The 26994-nt window shown below is 38.8% G+C and overlaps 1 protein-coding gene across 7 annotated transcripts in view; it reads left to right on the forward strand.

Moving 5' to 3' along the window:
• The window catches only part of JAK2 (Janus kinase 2), a 101579-nt gene that overhangs the window by 5381 nt on the left and 69204 nt on the right, over positions 1-26994 (forward strand). Inside the window, exon 1 of one of the 7 annotated variants that reach the window (XM_082782675.1) lies at positions 22670-23150. The exons of the other annotated variants lie outside the window; for them this stretch is intronic. The gene's annotated coding sequence lies outside the window, so the exon portion shown is untranslated. Of the gene's footprint in view, positions 1-22669; positions 23151-26994 lie in introns of those variants that run through there. 7 annotated transcript variants of the gene reach the window in all.

Genomic DNA, 26994 nt, shown 5'->3' on the forward strand with positions numbered 1-26994 from the left:
GTATGAAGGAGTACTCCCATGTGCTGGGAAACCTGGAGTTGAAGCCAAATAGCAACTGGTCTCTATGAGCTGACATTCCCACATGGAGAAGCAGAATCAAAAACAGTATTATTCCAATCGTACAAAGGTAAAGAAGGCAAAACATTGCTCCCCTCTGTAAATGGGATAGTAAAAGGAGCTGAATGAAGTGAAAGCTTTTAAAAACCCTCTTCTTGTAGCTGAAAGAATCAAAATTGGACACAAAGCCAAACTACTTCAATTTTATTGGCTGTTGAGTGAAGGCTGCCAAGAAGATACACGCACTTGAAAGCTTGACTGTTTTTCAACATTATCATCAAACTACTAAAGAAAGATACTTTCTCTCGCAATGAAATGTACCTCACATGGAGAGTACTTCTTTTACAGACTGACTTTGGAAATTATAGCTGGCATCTCTGGCCTTATTTCTGACACTATTTTGACATACTTTGTAGTACTGTCGGCACAGCTTCTGTCTTTGGATTATTTCTGAACCATTAGAAATTCTACTATAGAACATATTACAGTCATGTCATAATATAGTCACAGAAATGTGTGCAGCTTTTGTTGTCATGTACAGTCAGATTTAATCCAGCTTTACAGGACTGTACTTTGCAGAGTCTAAGATCGCTGGTGTGAAATTTAGATACCTACTCTTGTGACTTGAGATCAGTGTTAATTATGCAGTTTTTAAGCAACTGATTTAATTTATTAGATTGACGAATCTTCTGCTATGCAAGTTTTTCTGATTTCTGCACTAAGTAAACAGTGACGCTTTTTTTTTTTTTTTTTCTTTTTTTTTTTTCCCTAATATGATACCTTGAAGTTTTGCCCTTTGGAGCGATAGGAAGCAGACTACCTGCTTAGCCAAGGGATAGGAGAGTTTTTAATGCTGAGAAAAATGGATGGGAATCTGAGCAGACAAAGTGAATTTTGGCCTTTCTGTCAGAAATTATACACCAAGAAATCCCAGAGATCTAACAGAAAGCTAGAGGTTGGAGTTTCTTGATGTTTTAAGTGTATGCCACACAAGACGTTTCTTTCCTCAGCCTCTCATAAACTCTGGAATTTGCTGCTCCATCAGCTTTGTAAACACAACAGCTCTGTGTAGGGCTGTGCTGTAAACTGTATCACAACTGTGACCTACGTTTAAAACTTTTTTTTTCCTCTTTGAAACAAGTGGCAAGAGGAAAGGGGAATGGACAGGGTAACTTCTGAAGCTGGTTTACAGTGCCAGAGAAAACGTTGTGCAACCACATCCTGGATAACCCCAAAGATGAACTGAGCTACAAAAGAAAGTTTGGGTTCCCAGTGGAATCTGAGGACATGGGATTGCACAAGACACAGATGCTCAGCTGTGGGCAATAAAGCATGTGTCAGTCCAACAGCTGGCTTCCAAAAGGTTGAGACTTTGGAACTATTCTAACAACTGTGTAAATAGGTGCATAGTTATCTTTTAATTGCTCTACAGCTGTGCCTTCATAAACCTTTGCAACTATGTTGTCTATCAGGGATTTTATGATTAAATATTTCTGGTTGCTTTTATCTTAACTTGGCTTCAATTAAAGGTGATTTCAAGGTAGCTAGCTACAATTAGGATGTTCTGTTTGAAAAAGTACTTTGATCCCTAAAACTGGAGACTGGCACACTAAAAGTGTTCCGGATGTTGAAAGAATAGTGAAGTTGCACCGAATTCTGATGAACGTTTTGAGAGCATGCTTGCCGAAATTGCATAGAACCGTGTTTTACTGAAGTTTGGGATGATGAGAAAGTGAAACTGTTGCTAGAACTCATGGGCCGGAGCAAGGTGGGTGTAAAAAACAAGGTAGGATCTTCACTTTTTATTGTCACACATTTGCAGACCTAAAAGCAGTGTGATGAAGTAGACTCAGACCACAGCATAGAACAGATAAACCAGGAGGATTGCTTGGTTGAGGTTGATGCGATTACATCGGTATAAGTGAGAGCCATATCAATTAGAAACTATTTCTGCAATGTAGTTGCATGTGTGATTGTAACACATGTGGATTAAGGTAAAACAAGCTCATATTTCAGCAGCTGGAAGCTGGAGGGATTGTGCAGGACACTGCCAATTTCATGTTTTTTTCGCTACCCAAGCTGGTTCTGGCACATTAATGGTGTTTACAAGGGTATCTGTAGGCTGCAGCAGACTTAAACCATACCGTAATTTTCTCGGGTTTTGGTACTTTTCCAAGTCTGTCTTTCTAGAGCTCACCATTTGCTTAGACTGATAGCTTATCAATATTTTTGTCTGTGGACTCAAAAGACTGAGTCCTAACCTAACATTATAACATAAGGGATTTTATTTGTTTACTCATTTTGTAAAAACTCAGTTGTTTATACGTCAGTTTTATAGTGGTTCTGTGAGTTTTGACACTTTTTTGGAGCACTTGTGAGATTTTTTTTTTGATAAGTTGTTAATGCAGAATGCTTTGTCTTAAGATACTATGTTGTGATCCGAAGACTGAGCCTGCTGGTGAAATGGCATTTCTTACTGTCAGATTATTTAATTTTTTTTTTGTCATTACCTGATGTTACAGCAAGTTTGTGACATGTCATGATATGCTAGGATGTGGCAACTGCAGAAGTGTTATCAGCTACTTGTTTTCAAATATTTATTCCACGTTGTTTGAAAGGATATCTGCAAATAGCCGCATTTCAGTGTCGTCTGTCTAGTTTCTTACTGGAAAGCAGCCGTGTGGGCTGCTCTGTGCGACTTCTGTGAAATATCTTTGAGCAGCTCTATATTTAGGTTACTTGAAACTCTTTCAGGAAATATGGAAAAGCTTTACTTTTAAATTGGTGCTTTGTGTTAATATGTCAAATTACTTTTCTCCTTCCTCCCTGTATGAAATCTGTCTTGGCTATGAAACCCAGTATTGTTTTGACATGCCACAAAGGTGAAGTGTTGTGAAGCTGAAGTGTTTCAGACTGAGAACGCCTAAGGGGAAGGGACCTTCAGTGCCCTTTGTCATACAAACAGATTTAATCTATTTAACAGTAGGTTAAATACGTGCAGAGCCAGGAAAAGTGGCCGACTCATTTCACCTGAAGTAGATGAACAGAAGGAAAACAAGAACGTGTCATTCCTGCTGTTGGGGGGACAAACAGTTAATACGGATGAACAGGATTTCCTTAAATTACTGCTTGTAGAAACTGCCTCTGAATGGCTTTCCTTAAAGCGATTCTGCTGACACCTAACTTTAATCAAATAATGTAACTTTTGGTTAAACAAAGGTACTGTATTCATAGAATCATGGAATAATGGACTGTGGAGTGGACCTCACAAGATTTCTGTTCCAAGCTCCTGTCCAGAGCAGCATCGGTAATGGGGAGCTGCATCCAGTCAGGTCGTGAAAACCTCAAGGCCAGGGACAGCACATCCTCTCTGCGTCTCAGCTACACTGGTGGGCTGCCCACAGGATGACACACTTTCTCCTTGGGTCCTGTCTGAGTCTCCTGTGTTTCAACTTATGCTTCTTGCCTCTTGTCCAGTGAAGAGCCAGGCTCTATCTTCCCACTAACCTCCTTGTAGGTACTGGGGGCTGCTGGTAGGTCCTCTGAAGTTGTCTTTTCTCTGGGTTGAACAAGTCCAGCTCCCCATGTCTGTCTGTCCTCATGTGACCATGTGAGCTCACTCTATCCAGGTCCCCAGTGTTTTTTCTATACTGGGGAGATGGGTTGAGACAGAGACCAAGCACATGAGCTTTAAATTCAGATAAGATATGAATATTGTTCAAGTTTTAGAGAAAGCCAAGACGGTAGGAAGTCAAGGACTCTTTGCCTTTGACAACCAAAGGCAAACACTTTACTTGCCCCATTTATGTGTAAACAAACAAACAAAAAAAGAGCAAGCAACAACAACAACAAAATAAGATGATGAAATGTATTCATTTTAAGCCCTTAAAGGACATTGTCACCAGAAACAATCTGTTCAGTTCAAATAAGTGTAGTGTTTCCTCTCTGTAATGAACTGCTCAGTTTGAAGTGTAAAATGTGTTCTGATAACTGTATTTGGTTATGTGTCATTTCTTTAAGTGTCGTATTTCAAGTCAACTTAAAAATGTCTTTTTATGTGTTTTTGTTATATTTCAATTTTCCAAATGTAGATTGCCAGACATATTTAAAAACATTGTCTTGAAAGTCATAGACAACATACTTGTGAGCATAATGTAATTAAACACCCAAGTCTAGATTGAACAGAGTACATTGCATTTTTGCATGAGAAGCAATGGCACGCAGCGTGTCTTCTTTAACTAAAAAAAAAAAAAAAAAAAAAAAAAGATAAATCAAGTTTAATGCTAAGAAGTATTATTTGACTGGGTCAGTGATTAAATGTGGTTAACTGCAGAACAACAGCTTAAAAATCACAAATGCAAACCAAAAATGATTTATAACAAATGTTCCCTCCAATTTTAATCATAACTTAGGCAATTTTAAATTAATTTCAATAAATCAATCTGTCTTGCCCTGAGACTGTTGAATACTTAATTGTACAGAGTTTATACAGTTGTGTGTATATTTATAGTTGATTTATTTGTTTTTTAAATTCTCTTTGGTTCTCTAAGATTCATGGACTGTTAGGCCAACTGGAACTTTTGGAGTCTTACAATCTTGTGGTTTTGTCAAGTCATCAGACTTCAACCACTTTAGACAAATATGCCCTCTTTTCTGGGATGTTATCTAGAGTTAGTTACAGGGGTATTACAGTGGGAGATAGTTCCTTCACCACTCTGAATTCTTGGTTATGAATTAACAAATCAAGTTAGTTTTAATATTTCTATTTCTTAACAGTAGCCCTGTCACCTATTTTGTACTAGTAAATGAGAAATGAGTTAATTGTGGAATGTCATCTTCTCCCCTCAAGGAACCTAAATGGATGATAAACCAATATTCCCTTTTATGTATCATTTAATGACTTTATTATCTTTGTTTAGTAAGAGGTTGTACCATTGATATTATATATTCCTGAAGTTTTTGTTTCTCAGGGACTTAACTGTTGCACTTGAGAAACATGTTATATATGTGAAACACCTACCTTCTGTTTCCATATCTTTATTTTGTATTGCTTTTAAAATACCATGTTGCCGCACTTACTTTTTTGTTAAATTAAGATGAGATAAAGTACTAAGTTATTTTTTTAACTATTTAACATTAGTAAAAAGGAGGAAACAATATAAGAAATCCTAAATTTAATTGTTAAGCCAAATGCCTTTTTAAATTCTTTTCATTTGATAAATAAATCCATTTGGAAGCAGTAAGCATGCATGTATTACCTCTGTGGTGTTGTTAGATGAAACCATGTTTCCTTATTTCCAGTTAAAGCAAATACAGATTCTCATCTAACTGTTAACTTATTGTAAACCATTACAACGACTTAGAACAACAAACCTGTAGTTTGGTACAGTGTCTTTTTAATCCTGTCATCATTTCCAGTTACTAAGTTTGCCTCTAGAGAAAGAAACAAGGCAAACAAAACATGGACAACCTTCTGCTGTCAGGAGAATAAGACAGCAAGTCATCCTTCCTGATAACACATTAAAGAGAAGAAAGAAATATTAAAGGAACAAGAAAACAAAAAAATTCAGGGCAAAACCAAGATAGAGCAACAGAGTTAAATGGACTTGTATACTCATTTAGTAAGCTTGCATAGCAGATTTTTTTTTTAAAAGCACTTAAAAATTATAGAGGCATTCTGATATGAACGGTATTGCACCGTACACAGTAACTGTATTGATCTGACAAATTTAAAAAAATTTTCAGTCAAAGACACTGTGGGGAGGACATAACATCTCTTTTCTTATTCTAAGTGGCTATGTGTCCTGTGCTATGTAAAAAGGAATTGTCCTTCTTTCCCACAACAGTAAAGATATTGCTGCTGTCTTTCCTTGCAGTAGTGAAGCAGCAGGTGAGTTTACAGGCAGAAGCAGGAACTCAGTAGGATTCTGGAAGCAAAATGGTTTAAAGCAAGGAGGGAGCAAGTATGTAAACAGCTTCATCCTTTTATCCCTCCAGGTACCTCCCTGCCTTTTGCCTTTTTACTGCATCTCTACTCTTTCACAACTTTTTTTTTTTCCTGTTGTATTCATTGGCTTCTTTCCTACTGTGGGTTGCTTTGTCGTGTTCTTGTTCCTCCTTCTCCTCCTGTTAATAAAAGAGCCATTAGCTGCCAAGTTGTTCCTGGAGTCAAGTAGTTTTTAAGACACCTTTCTGATTTCAATAGCAGTCTGACCTACTTGGAACCAAACTTCAGGGCCAAGTGTTTAGACTTTCAGTTTACCATGGTGATACAGCCTTTTGTCCTTTTGGATCCATCATCTTCATATTTACAGCATCTACCATTTGGGACAGAATACTTCTCCTAGGTCCAACTCACCAGTCAACTGTGAGCCCATTTGAATGAGAAAATAGAAAAAAAATTAACCCAGAAGAACAGTTGCATAAAAGAAATGCTAAGATCAGATGCTACATGCCATATACTGTTTAGCCCAGCTTATAACTATATTGAAACTGTCTAGGTAGTTGAAAAGTTGATTTGCAATTGGAGAACTCTTGATGGTTTTGGAGGGAGCTAACTTTGATTTGTTAGTAGAAGAAAAAAACTGTGAAAAATAGTTTGTGAGGAGACTTGATACTGTAGTCTCAGGAGGGAAGGGTGTGGTATTGTAATTAGAATTAGAATTTAAAGTGAAGATGAGAAGAATAAATTTTTCTGGAAGGAAGCAAGACTGGCAGGTGGCTTGGCAGTAGACTGGAAGAGAATTTATGTTTAGTTTGAAATGGAGGGGATGATGGAAGGAAAAGCCAAAACGTATTATGTATAAGAAAAACATGAGAAATGGGTACAAGGAAGTGTGGGTGGATGAGTGGTTTTTTATTGGAAATGCAGACAGGGCAAGTCCTTGTATGGGTTGTTTTAATCTTGAGTTTTTGTGTACAAGTTTAATTATTCTAGAGGTTATTATAGCTGTTGGAAAAATATTGTGTAATTTCAAATTTCAGCAGGGCTGATAATGGAGAACATAGGAGTTGCATTCTGATAAGAATTTGGAAATTTTCTTTTGTAACTTCAGTAGAGACAGTTGATCTGGAAAAACATACTGGTAGTGTTTGGGGGCTGCTGTTCATTATGAGTGTCATGTGTGCTTTTGATTCATGATGGTTGAGGGCAAGACACTGGCCATTTTTGAGCATTAAAAAATCATAGTTTAAATTAAAATTATCTCTAAAAAGAGCTAGAATTAAATCTTTCAGCAAATGCAGTTTCTGGCATGCATGTATGCATCCCTTTCTTATTTTCCACCAGTGGCTTTTTATTTTCGTAACTATGAAATGAGCAGAAACATTTCAGATTACAGTCCTTTCCTTATTTAGACCATGGGATGGAATAAAGTAGTAGTTCAACAAACCTTTTTGTTTTCTCACATCTCTGTTCTACTGTCATAGATTTTGTACAGCTTGAGTTTTTGCAATCATAATTTGTTATCTCTCCTTTCCTGTTTGTTCCTACATATTTCCTTTGCTTTTATCTTCGTAGTGGGTGAGGTCCTTTTGGAGGCATAAATATCACATCACAGCATGAATGGTGGGTTATGAATTGCTACAGAACAGTAAAACTTTTAAAGTTACTTAAGCAGTCCTATACTCAGAAATACATAATTACACACGCAATGTTTACAGCAAAATACTATGCAGTTTGGAATTTATGAGAGAGGATCTCTAGTGTAGTGCCATTGCATGCATGAATATAAATATTTTTATGTTATATTTAAAACTTATATTTATGTTTATATTTAAAACATATCTCTGGTTTATGGAACATGGGTGTAATCTGAATCAGATTAGATGTTAGAGAATTTGACATGCCTTCAAAATCTGGACAAAGCATTGAAAATGTTATTACTAATGTTACTGCTTTTGCTAGTTTCAAAACATCTGAAAAGTATTCTTGGTGTTTAGCGAATAGATCATTAAGATACTAGTTGGACTAGTTCACACAAAGCCTGGCTTTAGCAAATCTCATTATATGATTACAGCCATATTTAAAGTGTTAAATGGTGTCTACAGGCATTGAAAGAAATGGCAGGTCAGCTGTGGATTACACAGTCTGTGTGGGAGTGTCAGTTTGCTCATTTGCCTATCTTTTCATTTTTGCCTTTGTAATGTGGAAATCGTGGCTCAGTAAAGAACTCCAGTCATCTTATTTGCTGTCAAGATTACTACAATAATTAGCCTGTTTCCTTGGAACAAATGTATGATATCTAGACTCAATAACAGTAATGCATCATTTGAGATCTGCAATCTGTTCTTTTCACATGGAAAGTAGCAGATTTAAAAAAAAAAAAAAAAAAAGACTTTTTTTGTGTTTCCATAACTCACTTATATTGGTGTAATGAATAAAAGTAACACTAATCTAAACTAGATCATGGTTTGATCTGAAATGATTTGCAGTACAGCAGCAAGAAAAATCTGGCAACACTATCTTTAATGGTAACATAACACTAATTTACTAGAACCCTTTCATATTAATACTTCTAGGGTTTTATGGGGAAACAATGTAGAAATTTATGTAGAAACCAGTCTGACTGGATACTGTCTGGAGATAATCTTCTGAAGTTCTGTGGTCACACATAAGTAGTCTGATCAATAATTCACACTTCTAATTGATTATTTCTAATTACTGACTTGACAACCATTATACAAGAAGACATTGAAGTTTATCAACTCCAAAAGCAACTTCTTGTTCTTGAGTGATAACAAAATGAAATACTAGGGAAAACTGGCTTTTTCTTTGTCTTCTACAGAAGGAAGGAAAAAAAAACTTTAAAAGATGAGAATGGATTCCTCTGAGGAATCCTGATGTTAAAAAGGGAGTGGAAAGGAGAGGAGAAATGGAGACTACCCAAAATAAACAGAAAGGCCATTTAAAGTGGAGAATGTTACAGAATAGAGCAGGGATGGAACAAGACAAGGAGTAATGGCCACGAGATAGAGCACAGGAAGTTCTGCACCAACATGCGAAAGAACTTCACGGTGAGGGTGATGGAGCACTGGGACAGGGAGGTTGTGGAGTCTCCTTCTCTGGAGGTGTTCAAGGCCCATCTGGACGCCTACCTGGGCAGCCTGCTCTAAGGAACCTGCTTTGGCAGGGGGGTTGGACCTGATGATCTTTCGAGGTTCCTTGTAACCCCTACAGTTCTGTGATTCTGTGAAAGGGGAAAGGACAGAAGAGGGGGTGTATGTTCTTTTCTATGTCTGCTCTCTTTTTGTTCTGCTTTTTGGGGTGGGAAGTGAATCATGTTGTAGAGAAGAGAAGGGAAGAATATAAAACCAGAGGAAAAGGTTGAAAGGGATCTAGCTGCCAATGTAATTATAGTACTGCTGGACTGGAGTCTCGACTTGAGAATTATTGTGAGGCTTTGCAAGCCAGGTATAGGCAATATATCTGCAGGCAATGTATTCCTTTGGTGGTAAAGAGAGAAATAGTCACTTAACACAAAACTGGGAGGAGTGGCTGATATACCAGAGGGGCCTGGACAGGCTGGAGGACCCAAGCACCAGTACAGGCTGGGGGCTGACCTGCTGGAGAGCAGCTCTGCAGAGAGAGACCTGGGAGTCCTGGTGGGCAGCAGGCTGACCATGAGCCAGCACTGTGCCTTGTGGCCAAGAAGGCCAATGGGATCTCGGGGTGCATTAGGAAGAGTATTACCAGCAGGTCAAGGGAGGTGATCCTGCTCCTCTACTCAGCCCTGGCAAGGCCACACCTGGAGTCCTGTGTCCAGTTTTCAGCTCCGCAGTACATGAGAGACTTGGAGCTACTGGAGAGAGTCCTGCAGAGGGCTACAAAGATGACCGGGGACTGGATCACGGGACTGGAAAGGCAGAGACAGCTGGGCCTGTTTAGCCAAGAGAAGAGAACATTTGGGAAAATCTTGTCAACGTGTATAAATGTCTGAAGGGAGGATGTCAAGAGGATGGGGCCAGATACTTCTTAGTGGTCCCCTGTGATAGGACAAGAGGCAGTGGGCACAAAATGAAACATGGGATGCTCTTTCTGAACATGAGGAAAAAAAATATTTACTGTGAGGGTGACAGAGCACAGTAACAGGTTGTCCAGAGAGGTTCTGAAGTCTCCTTCTCTGGAGATATTTGAGACCTGCCTGGATGCCATCCTGTGCAATGTGGGTGCAGGTGACCCTGCTTGGCAGTAAGGTTGGACTGGATGATTTCCAGAGTTCCCTTGTAACCTCAACCATTCTGTGATTCATGTCAAAGTCATGTTACTGCACTAGAAAACTCAGAAAATTAATTACTTGCAAGTAAAGGGGTTCCTCAGCAGTTGAGTGTGGAAAGGACTGATTTGAAAGCAATTGCAGCCCAAGGAGGATGGTTGGACTTTGTATGGGACAACCTTGAATTTCTCAAAGGAAAAAGATGCGATGACACTTCAGCTGTTTCAGCCATAGATGAAAATGTACTTATTTCATTAAGCACGTTGTCTGTTCACCTGGATCAGGGCACTGACACCTGAAGCCTTTGATTGTCTAGCTCTAACTCTCATATTAAAGATGTGACAAAAGTGTCCTATGCAACATACCAGTTATTCAAAGCACACAAAAGCAGAGTATAACAGAGAAAAACAGCACACGTGTTTATTGTTTTTGTTTGCTTATGGTGTAGAATTGCTAATCAGGTGGTAGAGGCAGCTGAGTAAGGGGGAAGAGCTTTGGCAAGGCTGGGAAGGAAAGGTATGTGGAAATGTAGTGTCACTGTTACCGGTGCTTCCTACATACAAACCTGATAAAACAGGAGGAATATGATTCTGAAGAAGACACTGAGTAGAGAAAGGGAGTTAGAACACGTTAAAAGTTTTGAGTACTTACGCTTCCTGTGCTGTAAGGGGCTTGGCAAATATACAAGGCCATGCTACTGCAGCTGTTCCTGAAGGGCTCCACAAGATAGGGTTTTCAGTACTGCAAGGATCTTCTGCTGACTGAGTCAATGGACCAGTGGAGTTAATGGGGGATGGGTTGCACAGACAGAGGGGAATAGTAGTTTTGTATTCATCTGTTTGTTTTCTGGAAGAGCTGCCGCAGTAATAAGCGGCAGGCATTAAGTTGACAAAAGTCTTTCACCCAATTATACAATATTGATACAGTTGTTGAAGGAATTCAAGGAAATACTGTTCTGGAGATAGATATAGGTGGCTTTCTTCAAAGTACTGATTATTTTGATTATCTACAGAATAAAATAAGATGCATACAATATGTTGAGAGCAAAACAATTATAAATGTGTATGTGGTTATAGCTCTTGAAGCAGATAGATTTTAGGTGCCGTTAAAGAGGATCTGCAGCCTGACTGTATCTTTTGTGTATATTATAATCATATGTATTCAAAAGTTTCAATATTATCATTAGAAGCCTAACTTCTGATGTTTACCTAGTTTAAAATACCCAACTCCTGAGACTCAAATTGAAAAATGCATTAAGTAGACTTCCTTTTTGCATAGCAATTAATCATGTTAGACTGCCTAATCTGACTGAGCTACAGCTTGTTTCATTTGACTTTTTTTTTTTTTTTTTGTATCAGGATTCAAATATTATTTTGCTATTTTGGCTTTCAGTCAAAGCCTTATGAAATCAACAAAATTAATTTGAATGCTTCTCCATTTTCATTTTGAGCTATGTGGACATGATGAAAAAAATGTTTGAGTAATATTTGTGACTCAACTGGCAGCTGAATAAATCTAAGCAGGTTTTATGTAGCAAGAGATTTTTTTTTACATAAGGTTGATTTCTGAGTTATTGCTAAGGAAATTAAAAAGTTATACCAGATGCAAGAAAAGATAGCTTTTCTGAGGCATGGGAACATTCAGTAGGCTGTGGTCTTGTTACTTTGAAGAACATTTCTTTGTTCTTCAAGTTCCTGCTGTTTGTTATTAATGCCTTTAGGTTCTTGGTGTAGTCTAACAGCTTCCTTATCCCAAATCTTTTTTACAATGCAAATGAAATGCTGAGAAGAGATCAGGGAAAATGCACCGTTCCACTTGACTTGAATCCTCCCATGATAACAGAGGGCTAGGGGTAAGAAGGTAGGAAGCTCTGCCCCTATGTGCCAAAAGATAAGCCAGCAGAGAAGAAGATTGGCCTCTGGAACTCAGGAAGAAGAGGAGAGTTTATGACCTTTGGAAGAAGGGGCACTTAACTGAGGAGGACTACAAAGATGTTGTGAAGTTATGCAGTGAAAAAATTGGAAGGTCCAAAGCCCAGCTAGAATATTATAAGACTATAAAAATGTTTAAGTAAGGAGGACAAAGGAGACCATTATATATAGGACTCGCACATGTATTGGATGTGGGGGGAAACATAGTGACAAGAGATGGGGAAAAGTCTGAGGTACTTAATGCCTTCTTTGCCTCAGTCTTTATTAGTAAGATCAGTTGTTCTGTGGGTACCCATCCTACCGAGCTGGAGGCAGAGACAGGAACCAGAATGAAGTCCTTAAAATCCAAAGGGAAGTGGTTAGCGCCTACTACGCCAACTGAACATCTTCAAATCCATGAAGCTGGGTGGGATCCACCCAAGGGTGCTGAAGGAACTGGCAGAAGTGCTCACCAAGCCACTTCCAATAGTTTGCCAACATTCCTGGCTAAAAGGGGAAGTCCCAGTTGGCTGGAGGTTGGTGAACATCATTCTGTTCTACAGGAAGGGCAGGAGGGAGGACCTGGGAATTACACGCCTGTCCGTCTGACCTGGGTGCCAGGGCAGGTTATGGAGCAGATCGTCTTGATTGTCATCACATGCCACATACAGGACAACAAGGTGGTCAGACCCAGTCAGCCTTGGTATATGAAAGACGAGTCCTGCCTGACAAGCCTAATCTCCTTCTATGACAAGATCAGATGCTTAGTGGACAAAGGCTGTGAATGTTGCTTACTTGGACTTTAGCTAAGTATTCAATACTGTTTTCCACAGCCACCTCTGGCTGAGTGGCTGCTCGTGGCTTTGACAGATGTACTGTTTGCTGGGGAAAAAAAACAAAATCTGAGTGGATGGTTGGGCCCAAAGGATTGAATGGAGCTAAATCCAGTTGGTCACATGTGGTATTTCCCAGGGCTCAGTTGTGGGGCCAGTTTTGCTTAACATTTTTGTTAATGATATTGAGGGGATGGAGTGCACCCTCAGCAAGTTTACAGACAACACCAAGTTAGGTGTTACTGTCAATCTGCTTGAGGGTAGGAAGACTGCAGAGGAACTTGGATAAGATGGAGTGATGAGCCACATCTGATTTTACAGCATGCAACATGTCAAGTGCTCCATGTGGGTCGTAACAACCATGTGCGATGGTACAGGCTGGGGGAAGAGTGGAAGGTAGCCCAGTGGAAGAAGACCCGGGAATGCTGGTCAGCAGCCAGCTGAACAGCAGCAGTGTGCCCAGGTGGCCAAGAAGTCCAGTGGCATCCTGGCCTACATCAGAAATGGTGTGGCCAGCAGGACTAGGGAGGTGATTGTCCCCTTGTATGGTCTTACCAGTGCTGTGTTCCTCAAGTACTCTGTTTAGATTTGGGCCCCTTCCTACAGGAAGGATATTGAGTTGCTGAAGCATGTGCAGTGAAGAGCAAAAAGTCTGGTGAAGCAACTAGACAAAAAAACTTACGAGGAGAGGCTGAGGGAACTGGGGTTGTTTAGTCTGGAGAGAAGGAGTCTGAGGGCAGACTTCATTGGTGTGTAAAGCTACCTGAAAGGGGATTGCAGTGAGGAGGATGTTAGCCTCTTTTCTCAGGTGATAAGTGATAGGACATGAGGCAATGGCCTCAAGTTGTGCCGGCAGTAGTTTAGGCTAGATATCAGGAAGAATTTCTTCACTGAAAGCCTGGTAAGGCATTGGAACAGGCTGCTCAGGGAAGTAATGGAGTCCCTGGAAGTGTTTGAGATGCATGTGGATGTGGAGCTTTGGACATAGTTTAGTGGTGGACTTGGTAAATGTTAGCTGGACTTAATGATCTCAAGGATCTCTTACAACCTAGATGATCCTATGATTCAAGTATTCTTTTTTGATTCTAAGTGGACTGCAGAAAACAAAAGTGTTATAGGCCTTGCTTGTATTTGTTGACAGACAAAATATGCAGAGATAGGCAAATACATTCTTGCCGTTGTGAAGTGATGAAAGCACTTTAATCCCCACATACTTCACAAATAGGAAAATTGCTTTCTCACTAAATAATTTCAGAGAGGAATCATTTTCATTTTATTGTCAGATGGAGAGTACTGGCTGTAACCATCCTAAGACCTATTCCGTCTATCAAAAATGCAGGAAGAGAGGTTTTGAATCCTTCTTATGTAAGAAACCTTATCTAGAATCCCCAAAACTACCATGCATATTCAGGAGTCAGTCCGTCCTTGCTTTACCTTTTTTCCCCCCTTCTACAGATTAACTTTGCTGGTCATTAAGTTTGTGTGTGTAAAATAATAACTTTCTCATGTGGTTTATCAAAGCGTATTGCAAAGTTCTATGAATCTTCCTTCAAGTTTGAGGAGTGGGATTATCTCATTGTAAAGTTTGGTCTGCACTGCAAGAGAAAACATTATTCAATTGTGTTAGTCCAAAGAAAGTTTAAAACTGATCCAGCCACTTTGTGTTTGCTTTCCTTGCATAACACAATTCCTACTTGAGAGTAGAATTTTGTGTTCCTGTTCTTTCTCGTGCAGGCCTTGTAATTGTTTCACAACTTCTGCAAGTCAGAAGCTGTTCTGGTAAGTTCAGCGTTTGTGAGAAATGCCTACAAACTCAGTGGTTCCAGAATTCCTATACATAACTTTTATTTTTTTGAGTAGACCTTGAATTTTTTTCAATTGTTAGTCATTTTAATATTTATGACTTATTGCCTACTTACCCTTCAAACTAGAATACTGTTAAATGTCACTCCTGGTGGGACTAGAGAGCTGTAATCTTGTTTCTGATTTCAGCCACGTGGTGTGTAAAGATGAAATTATCTCCTCCCTTGATGCCTCTTTATGCCTATTTTGCTTTATATATACATACACACACACACACATTTTTATGCTTTCTGCTGAATTATACTGGAAAATTTTATGTCTTTTCAGTTATCATAACTAATACTTTTCAGGACACTGGACTGTTTTTTATGTGTAACCTGCATTATTCTTGCACATCTAACTTGGCATTTGTATCATTAAAATATATTTCTTTTGAAATGAACTTTTTTTTTTTTTTAATTTAATTTCATAGAATCATTAAGGTTGGATTTGAAATGAATTTTTCTTTTTAATTTGAAAAGACAGTCGTTTTGTCTGATTATGCTATTTCAGTTCAGACCTTCTTAGTACTAGGCAGGCATTGACATACTGGAATGAGTCCAGCAAAGGGCCACCAAAGATGTTCAGAGTGGAGCCCATGAGGCCAAGAGAACTGTGTGTGTTCAGTTTGGAGAAGTCTGAGTAAACATCTCTTTGCAGTCTTCAGCTTCCTAATGGGAGACTGTATAAAAAAGATGGACTGTATTTGGAAATATATGGTGACTGGGTGAGAGACACAAGATATTTTTGTGAGGTATTATTATTTTTTTTTTTTTTTCAAAAAAATTTTTTGAGGTTGGTCAAATGTTGAAACAAATTGTTCAAAGTGGTTGTGAAATATCCGTCTTTGAAGATATTAAAAACTTCACTAGACAGGTTTTTGAGCCTGGCACAGTTTTACCCTACTTTAAGCAGGGGTATTGGACCAAATGACCACCAGAGGCCCCTTTCAAACTATGATTTCTTGTTATTAATTTACATGGTATTGGCATTTGGCATCTTCATGCATAATAGTTGCAACTTTTGTTTTTGCTCCTGTATGGAAACACTGTATTTTCTTACACAAAATGTTTGCTTGAATAACCAATTGATGCTTTGAGGCTTTAGTTAGAATGCGTAGCAGTCTCTAAAACGTTTGTTGAAGTGGAATATAGTGGAAACTAAAGAAATCCTTGCAAAAGCCTGCTGAACCTGTATAGATAGATATGTGTTTAACTGAAGTGTTATGTGTAGTTCTTTTATAACAGGGAAATGGATTAAAAAGTTGAATCTGCTTTGCAGATTAGAAATATCCCAGTAAGAGTATGTTAGCTCTTATTTTTCCATGCCATTGTTTTTTGTGAGCAGAAAAATGGGTACATTTTTGAAACTGAGTAGTGCTCAAACTTGTATTAGTGGCCTCAGAAAGGCCATCATCATCTGCCTTAGAAGTTAGAATTGAAACAAAGTTATAACTATATGAAACTAAATAAAATAAGATCACGATTAGTAGAAAACTGTAATACTGTTAAGGTGCTCAGTTTGAGTGGAAGCAGAAGTTTGAGATGCTGAAGTGAGGTGAGAGTGAGAGGGCTAATGTGGGATGGTTGTATGTATTGAAAAGGGGACAAGTAAAGGGGTAAGCAGAGAAATTCAATAACTTTCACAAAATATCCTGAGTTGAAGGGACCCACAAGGATCATTGAGTCCAACTCCTGGCTCTGCACAGCACCAGCAAAAATCAGACCAAATATATAATAATAACATAATAGTAGAAATTTTCATCATGTCAGTCACTTTTCTCTCAAAACTGACATAAGAAAATGAAATGTGGGAATGTGGGCTTTTTTTTTTTTTTTTAAACTTACCAGAACCCTGCTATAGGCTTTTGGCAGTGACATAGGAATGATACTGATGATACTGGTGGAAAATTTAATGTACAAGGTTGTTTAAGTGTGAAGTAAAATATAGGGGGAAAATAATGATCTTAATGCTCAGATAAAACACCTTTACTGTAGAAAAGCTGACTCTTCTAAAGTCAGGAAAGAAAGAAGGGAGTAGGATGTATATAGGCAATTCCTGCAAATGATTAAATACCCTTCTGTCTTAATCACAGCTTAATCCTGAACCTACAGGAATGTGAGGAAGTCTTGAATGTGGTGTTAACAAGAATTTAAGTAGTTATAAATAACTTCGTAAACAATCATTTGTTCTACCTCTTTTCTGGTGTTGTTTATAACGATCATAAAGATGATTTTGTATTCTTCTGGGTTTAAGAAGCTGGTGAATGTCAAATCCCTGTGAAGCTATGTTGGTAGAGGACTGTTGCAGGCTTGTCCTGTTCACGTGCATGTTTGTGGGGATTCATTCTTGGCCACTGTTGGAAGAAGAGTTAGTTGTGCCTTTGGTCTGTTCATAATTACCTTTCCTGAAACAAGCAGGCAAGTGAATGGTTTGGAAAAATTGTACTGAGAGAGGGTTAATCCTGAAAACCATGTTCTCCTATTGTTTGTGTGCAGAAAAAATACAAGTTACAGAATTGCTTGGTGATCAGTTGCAAAGCAAAACTAGTTTGAAATCACACAATGTGGAAAACATTGAAGCTGTGAGGAAAGACCTCTCTACTTCTGGTCTTACAGGTGATTCTGAAACACGCAGCCTTCATGTCTGCCAGTAAGCAAAAAGTGTGTGAAGACCAGAATGCTATGGAAAGCCAAAGATGACTCACTGCATTGCATGTAAACAGGGGAAACAGTCAAAACTGTTTCAAAAATGCTATAAATGTATTTTCATAAAGATGCAAAAGAGCTTTGATTGTTGTAGCTACACTTTCTCAAGATATTTCAATACTGTAGTTAGTTTTCTAGATGTCAGAATGGTTATATAGCAGTCCACAAGGAAAACAAAGAATTAATGCTTCAAATAGCTAAAACTAGTGGAAGCGATAGGCTAAAGAACTGTTCCATAAGCAGTGAGTGTGAAGAATTGAGCATTTCTTTCATTGTTAGCTATTGTTTTCACGGAGTGTAGGTCTTCTAGAAATATTTGCTCATACTCCTTCGTTTTAAGATTAAAAGCAACACCTAGCACTGTAGAGATCAAGAGGTATTAAAGAAGAGAGAAGGGGCTTACATGGGAGGAAGCAAACATTTACGAGTTTAGCTTTTTAAACAAGGAATATGCATGTCCTGAGACTTCATTGAAAATGGATGAAAAGCAGGCTGTTAGGCAATAGCTGTAGTGCAGAACACGGGAAACAAAACAGCCTTTTATGTGTCTTTTCAACAACTATGGCCCACATTTGTTATCTTTGTTGTAAGTTCACATATTTGAAAATGGCTTGCAACAACACTAGTTAATTTCTCTTGTGCTCTCTGTTCTGGTATAGAACAGCTTCAGTCTCAACGAAGGAATTGCTTGCCATCACAATAACAGTCTATTAGAGTTTTTTTTCAAAAGCTTGCTGTGCTGGCTCTGACTGAGGTGGAGTTAAGTTTCCCCACAGCAGCCCATACAGTGCTGTGCTCTGGACTTGTAGCCAGAGCAGCCCTGATCTCACACCAGTGTTTTGGCTCTTGCCGAGCAGTGCTGGCACAGCGCTGAGCCTGGCTCTCCAGCCCCCTCAAGGGCCACTATGCTGGGGGTGGGCAAGAGATGGGGAGAGGACGCAGCCAGGACAGCTGGCCAAAGGGGTATTGCATACCATATGATGTCGTGCTCAGCAATAAAAGTTGGAGTGGAAAAAGGAAAAGGAGGGACTCATGAAACTGTTTGTCTTCCCAAGCCACAGATATGTATATTGAAACCCAACCTCCCAGGAAGTGGCTGAACATTGCTTGCTGATGAAAGTAGAGAATATTTGTTTTCCTGTTGTTCCTGCATGACCTTGGCTTTTTCTATTCTTCCTTTAATTAGCCCCAAATACGGAGCTTTGAGCAAGCTGGTCTAGTGGAAGGTGTCCCTGCCCATGCCAGGGAGGTTGGAATTGGATGATGTTTAAGGTCCCTCCCGACACAAACCATTCTGTGATTCTGTAATTCGAATTGAACTGCCCTTTATCTCAACCCACAAGTTTTTTTTCTCATCGTGTTTCCTCACCATGTCCTTCTGAGGAGGGGAAGTGAGAGAGCAGCGTGGTGGAGCTTAGCTGCCCATCAGTTCTTAAACCATAACAGCTTTTTTTTGTTTGTTTGTTTGGTATGATTACAGTGGTCACTGGGCTTCTGCCAACTGCTGTGAGCAACATCCAAAGAAGTCTTAATTAGGAATTTACCAGGCATCACTGTGCCAATTCCTGTTCCTGTGCACTAGATAGCTGAATCTAGGCAGTAAGAAATTTGCATCATCTACTGTCAACTGAAAGAAAATTAAATAACCACAAAATAATTTGTAATGAACTGTCTCCTGCTGTGATATCTACTGTTTGTAAAAACTATTTACTGTTACTAAAAATAAAAAACCACTAGTGTTACAGTGTACTCAAGTGCTTGAGGTAAAATGCAGGTCTCAGAGGTTTTTTTCCAAAGGCTCAAAAAAAGAGCTACTTAAACAGCAGGTACCTACCTCTACTTTCTCATAAATCCATCACATACATTATGATAATGACAGGTAAAGCAGCTCAGGGAAGGAGATGTACCACAAGTGCATTTAATTAACTCTGTCAGCCACTTCAGTCAATAGGTGAAACATACACCACTGAGTGTGGGAGGGTTTGCTGTGTTGGATGTCATGCAGCCTCTCTCAAACCTAAATGAACCGCATGGCTGAGGACTCAGGCTGTAGAAAGACCAATATTAATTTAGCATCAGCAGGTGGGGATCAGCGAATTGTGTTGCCCATGCCTGCAGTGCTTCTGAACATCCAAATGTCTTCAGCCTGTGCTTCGACCTCTCAGCCTTCCCTGTGGTACCAAAGCCTCCAGACTTGTGTTACAAAAACAAGGGTGGGGTGGGAGTGGAAGCCCAGGGGCAAGAGAGGAGGGAGTGGGGAGCTGCTCTGAAAGCTGGCCATGAAGAACACCACCAGTGAGTACCCCATTGGAACTCTTAGTGCTGGCTGTGTGTCTGCTTGGCTGGAGAATAAACCAGCTAGCAAGCACTGATGCATTTTACACCCCTTTTCAAAGATTTATGTAAATAGTTGGCACACCTTGCTGAAAGTCGTTTGTGTCAGGCTGCACATTGTAAAAGCTCTGGGGAAAGGCAGGTTATTCCTTGTCCAAGAAGATGCAAAACTGTTCCTTCTGAGCAGATATTTGTGTAGGCTGTCCAGGAAAAATTTGAAGAGTTCGCTGTCCACCTCTGAAATTCCCACATGAGAGCTGCTGGTCTCTGCAGCACCATTTCTTCAGTTCTGTTCTGCTCTGTAGGTGTTTGAGGGACAGGCAGATGCATAGTAACATTTCAAGTTTGGATCATTGTGCATCCCATGTGGAATGAAAAAAATACTGCTACCTCCCCATCAGTGCATTCTGCTTGAGAGTAGTAGATCATGATGTTGCTGGAACCACAGACTTTAGTATTTGCTCTTCTGGAGGAGTGTGTTGCTGATTTCTTTCTGTAAGACCAGTGGGCTCTGTGACAGACATACATTTGTCAACAGCTGATATTCTAAATATTCTTTGTTCTCTCATTGGGAATACACATCCATGTGCCACTATCTCAAGTTTGTTGATGAGCAACAGTCAACTTCACTGTTATTTTTTACACACAGCACAAAACAGTGAGAAGGTTCAGAAGTTATGAGTAAATTTTTCACTCAGAGGGTGGTGAGGCACTGGCACGGGCTGCCCAGAGAGGCTGTGGATGCCCCATCCCTGGAGGTGTTCAAGGACAGGTTAGATGAGGCCCTGAGCAACCTGATCTAGTGGGTGGTGCCCCTGTCCATGTCAGGGCGGTTGGAACTGGGTGGTCTTTGAGGTCCCTTCCAACCCAAGCTGTTCTATGATCCCATAAGTTAATTTGTAGATCTGCATTAGCTTAGTCTTGCTCTAGTGTTCTACTGGAAGATTCCTTTAAGCCTTCTCCTGTGAATTACCCCTGATAGTCTGAGTTTCTCAAAAATATCTTTTCTACTGCTTCTCATTTTCTGTCAGTTTAAAATATGATTTCATAGGTTTCATTTGTTTTGCCATCAGAAGAAAAACAGGCTGCAAATGTCAGCTACAGGAGGGGGATGTGCAGTTTTATACTTGGCATTAGTGGCTATGGAGATGTCTCACAACTATTACCCATGTTTAGAGAGGGTAAATGTAGATGACTGAAATCCATCCTTGGCTTAAAGATCCTAATCACCATAAAGATCCTTACCACCAACCACTGAGGCTCTGCAATGTGATCAAATCTTTCTCTGCTGGAGAAGGGAGGGGAAGGAAAAAGCTTTCGTGTAAGGCAGGAATGTAGAGGTGCTGGAGATAAAGTGGGACAGACAACCGCCTTGTGCAAGCTTTCTTGATTTCTGTACCACCAATTTAGTGTGCTGTCTCTACCTTCCACTTGAACTGAGGCTCTTGCCTTTACTTCCTTTCCCGTCATGGAATATCTCAGCCATCTGGCATCTGTCACTGCAAGTAATCACTGTGAGAAATTATCTTCTTCTCAGCAGTAGTTTAAACTTCTTCCCAAGTTTTCATTAACAAAACAAATGCTTTCGCAGAAGCTGATTGTGGCAGGATGCCTTCATTTCCTTCCTCTTTTCTGAAATTTTCCAGGAATTGAATTGAGTCTAGACTTCTGGTCATGCTAAGTAGCTACTGTGTATTTTCTTGTGCTTTCTGGGGTCAAGCAGGCTGCTTTTTGCATCTGTGTATGCACTATCATCTGTTTCATTTTGCATGTACTGAGGTTATGCTTGTCACTTAATTAGTAATACACTGTCACTTACTTAGTTTTAAATTGATTTCAGTTAGAAGTATGAACCTGGTTCTATGCAGTTGTAGATGGGAAGGTAAGAGAGCAAAGAGAATGCGTTCTCTGCTGGGAAAGCTTGGGGAGAGGAGGAAGGATGGGGGGAGCAGAAAAAACACTGTCTTCTGAGACCTATGGGCTCAGACTTGGCATGCTGATCTTTGCTTAGAGATAGGCATTCTCTGTCTTTATCTGGGGAAGATTTTGCATTTTGCTGTAATAGCTGGTTTCTGTTACATGTCATCCCATCCTCTTTGCTCTCATCTCTCCTTTTTGCCCAGGGATTTGCTTGTTGTTGCTCATTCTTTTTCTTCTTTCTGGCAGTGAGCAGACACAATGCCTGCTGAGGTCTTTGTGTGTGACTCAGCTGCTGTGCATGCATAGCTAACAGGAGATATTCTGAGAGATGGATAATTTGGCTTTAGAAGGATTCTGCATCAGGTGAGATGGAAGCATCTGCCAGAGGATGAGTCCTTACATTACAGTGTCTTGCTGTCAACAAAAGCATGTGGCTGATAAAACAAAGCGTGGAAGAGGACTATTGTGCACTGACACTTGTTTTGTTACTTTGCTTCTAGAGTGGTCACTAGCAAACCTTATGGTTTATGAGAGTCTTCAAACTACCTTAACTCCTTTTCTCAAAAAGAAACTGATATACCCCCCTACTGAGTTCTGACTGTCTGTCTGAAGTGACTGTCATGATCTGTCCCACTGTGTACTGCCCTTACATGTGGTCATGGTGACGTATGCTGCTTATGCCAGTAGGTTGATGAGGTCAAGTGTTAAGTGGTGATACTGTCTATGAACAGTTTGAGGGAAGCAGATACAGCATCTGGTAAAGGAGATAAACTTTCACTTCATTTAGAACCCATCAGTCCTGAATGGGAATGGAAAAATAACAAGAGCCCAATTCTGTGACCTTGCTTAATTTAATGCTATTTAATGCAGAGTTAAGCCTACATAGTTAGGGCATTTAGGCTGAATCAGTACCACAGAAACACTAAGAATCCTGTTCCTGCTGAAGGCATGAAGAATGTTTTGGTCATCTGTTACGTAATGAACAATACACCCGCAGCCCCTTGGTAGAGATATTCACAGTAGTGTCGCTTTTCTTACATAATTCTCTTTTTACTGAACTCTGAAGAGTAATAGAGAACAAGATTCTGCAAACTGTTTTCAAGATTTATCTTGTTATATTCCTTGCTTTGAGATATTAAACGTCTATCTACGTCTTTCCCTCTTAATGCTTTTTCTTTGGTACAGTTTAGCTCATTTTTTTTCTTACACATGCCCTTTCTGTTGAACTTTGTGCATTCAGGAAGGATTATTTTTCTTTCCCCTGACTGAGGTTTCTTCTATATACTAAGACTGAAAAATGAAACTGAGACCTTGTGTATGGAGAGACTTATGGTAAGAGCTGAATTTTAAAATGGATTTTCTCTAGCAATGTTTAAACAGTTTGGAGATTTCAACAGCACTTCCTTTGTGGTGTTACTTAATTTTTCAACTATTCATCTTCCTTGAACGGAATTATGAGGTAGTTTTTTCTTTACAATAGAAATTCATTTTATTGTCTATATTGTGAGACAAAGAGTTGTCTTTATATCTGATTTACTACCAGTGTCTCACAGTGTGAAATTAGATAAATAATTCAGACTCCTTATATTTCTGCTTTCAGTACACTGGTACTGAAGTGCAATGCAGACTAGAAGTATGAAAATAACTATACATCATTACACACTTGTGCAAATTGGAGGTAATCTTTAACAGTATTCTAGGCAATCTGATGGAGCTGAGGCCGTTGGTGACAGAATTGTGTTCTCTCATTACAATAGTGCTGTATTGTGATGTTTTGTTTTTAAATTTGATACCAAATACGTGCTATCACTGACCTTAAAAAATAAGGCATAGTCTGGCTTCTCCTGATTTGTGCTTTTTTTTGGTACATTTTTCATTTGTCTGTGTACCGGGCAGAAGGATGTAATTCCTCTGTGACCTTCTTATTTGCTTTAACAAAATGAAACTCAATTCAGTTATTATTTGATGAATTGGCAGATGGATATCTTGATGTTTGGTTTGGAACTAGGTGTGGGTGGAATGTTTCTTGCATGTACTGGCGGTCAAAGTCCTTGCTATGTGCCAATTAAGAAATGAAAAAATCTATTTAAAAAATCATTTACTGGTAGGTGACCAGATGTGGCAAACACTTAGGGTAGGAAGGGGTATCAGGATATCCATTTATAGCAACTGAAATGCCTTGTCAGAAGTGGTCCATTCAGATGATTTTAATTCTTGCTTAGGATATCAGATGGACTGAGCTTGCTGACAAAATCTAATTACTATTAGTGTTTATACTAATGTAAATATGTTATAAATATACACATTCTAACAGTATTTATAGCTATTCTTGGTTTGTTGCATATGTATGGTAGATCTTCAGGAGCCCAAAATATTCATAAAGATTAGATACTGTGGTCATTTGTAAAACTCCCAGTTGACTTCAGGGGGTGTCAGCAATTTGCCTTATATCTGCAAACATGTACACAAAAATGTCTTAATGACTAGTTCATCTGGGGATGTGTCTTACTCTGTTCAGTTTCCAAGTTTAAAACAAGCAAACAAACAAAAACAAAACAACAACAACAAAAAAAACCTTGGCTGTAATGTATGGTCTTGGTTTTTAGATTTAGAATCCAGTTTCTAATTAAATCTAACTAAAAGTAAGTGTACTCAACGAAATAAATCAAAAAGGCTTCAGTGCCTTTGACAGGCATTTTCGGGAGGGCTAGCTGAGTTTATCATTGCATCATGGCCATAGCTTGTTGTAATCTCTTCAATAGCTATGTATTAATACTTAGTCTTCTGTTTTGCCTTGGGATGTGGTTCTTGAAGTCCATGAAGGTCTACTCATTTGTAGCAGCTCCTTCATAACCCTTGCAGCAAAATCTGCAATTGTAGCTTGTCAGAACTGAGTTAAAGCTGCAAAAAAGTGTTGTATATTATGCTGAAAAGTTCTATAGAAAACTGAAGTGGTTCATGATTTTGAGACTGATCTAGGAAAAAGTCCTCCTCATTCTGTTATCTAGAGAATATAGTACCCTAACATTTGAGCAGATCACATTAGGTAGATCTGGATATTCCATCCACTGTAGAGTGGCAGTTGGTGGGAAAATAACAGCTTCAGGCAAGGATAAAGCAACATGATTTCTAACTGGGAGTGGAATTTATCAGGAAGAACTGATGTGTCTTGGAAGGCATTGCAGAGTGGTTACATCCACACAATTTTCATTAGAGTAGTGGGAACTCGTCTGAAATTGAAAGGTAGGTGGAAGCCGCAAAGTTAATGGCTCAGAGGCAAAGCCTTTGCTGGAATTTGGCTTATATAATGAGAGACTTGATTATTTTTTTCTGATTTTCTGTCATCAGAGAGACTTTTAAGAATAGCTGAATTCTTAGAAGTTCAGTGGAAATTTTAAAATGTAATTTGGTATAAACAATTAAACAATTTATCAGTTTAAAAATACAGTCATGCTATAAATATTTCATCTTTATTTTACGATGTCTTCTTGTAAAGGAACTGATAGTATCACAATCTCTAGTGACACATTTTGAAATCCAGAAAAGAGCACCCTATCTTCTTATCTGATCTTCTGTGTATCATAGACCAGTTACATTTTGGATTTCCTTCTGAGTGCAGCCCAGTACTTTGAGTTTATCTGAAGCCTATTTTGTAACAGTGTATCTATTTGAGATATTTTAAAATCAAGAACTACAGAACCTACTGTTTTCTTGACTGTTTGTTCCAGTATTTTGATATTCTTATTTCTGAGAGAACAAAAAATTGTATTTCAGATAGGCATTCATAAGGCTTTAATCTTCAGCCACTGTATTTTCTATTTGACTCATTACTTGCTTTTCCATTATGTTTTTTTTTTCTTGAATTTATTTCAGGTAGCCTGATGGAGCTTTTTGAATTATTGGGGCAGAGTTCTCATGCTCATGCTTTGTGCAATTTCCTTGATGTTTCTTAATGTTTTTATCAGAATTTAACATCAAGAATCATGGAAAAAAGCGTCAATCACCTTAGAAATTGGGAAAATATGCAAGGTGGATATAGCAAGCTCTTTATAAATGTATCTTATTTCCAAATAATTTCTTTTTACTTAAAGCAAACAAATTGGAATAATCTTATTCAAAACAGCTCTGTAAATACTAGATGCATATGATGAGCATTTGTTTCTTCTCCAGTGCAAAAGGAAAAGTCAGATGTTTTTTTAATTTACAAGAGAACACAGGGTATTTTAAATGTTGCAATGGGAAAATATGGTTGCCTTAATTAGACTTCTATTTTTGCCCTTCATTTTAAACAAGTTGATCGTTTTCATCAGAGTTTTGCAGTCTACACTAATGGTGTATTTTATGACGAACCTTTATTTACTTTCAGAGTCCTGCTGTGTTTTTTTTTTTTGCTTCCATTTTTTTTCTGACAATCTGTGTTTGTAGAGATAACGTGATCTTGGCAAAGCATGTAGTGCTGTATCTTTGCAGAAGCTGGCTGGTATTTCAGATAGGGAACAAGTGGAGAGGTCTCAGACCATTGGTGATTAAAGAAGCATTAAGTAAACTATCATGCCAGTACATTTTCCTGAATTATAAAGATAAAATGTCAACATTGCTATCATAAACTGTTCAACAACATAAACCATTAAAATATGTTTTTTTTTTTAAAAAAAAGAACATATTCTTTTTTTTTAACATATTATAATGCTTATATATAGCATTTTCTGTTATTTTCTTATAGATGTGGTAATTGAACTCTAAATCACTATTTCTTAGGCTTTCAAATCCGTTTACATGGATTTGGGTTTTGGAGTATTAGTATTAAACTTCCATTTACAGAGATCACTTTTTTTTTCAGCCGTTACTTTGTCATTGTCTCACAAGATTGCAGCCTGGATGTCTTAGAGGGTCTTTGTCTTTAATTGCGTCTCCTTAGGTAACCAAGCCCTGATTCCATAAGGACTTGAATATGTGATCTGCTTTGTGCACAGTGCACATTTTTAGCCATATTGCATCTGTTGAGGGTCTAAGTTGGGGGACAAGGAGGAAAGTGTTCTGTGTTTTTCGTTTGTTTGTTTTTGTGGGCAGGTTTCTAATTAGGTGGTTCAGTGCTAATTGTTAGTCTTCACTAGGTTTTCACTTGGCATTGCAATACCAAAGAAATCTTAAATCCGAATGTACAGCAACTTATCTA

The sequence above is a fragment of the Aythya marila genome (genome assembly GCF_965140915.1).
Source record: "Aythya marila genome assembly, chromosome: Z".
NCBI lineage: Eukaryota > Metazoa > Chordata > Aves > Anseriformes > Anatidae > Aythya > Aythya marila.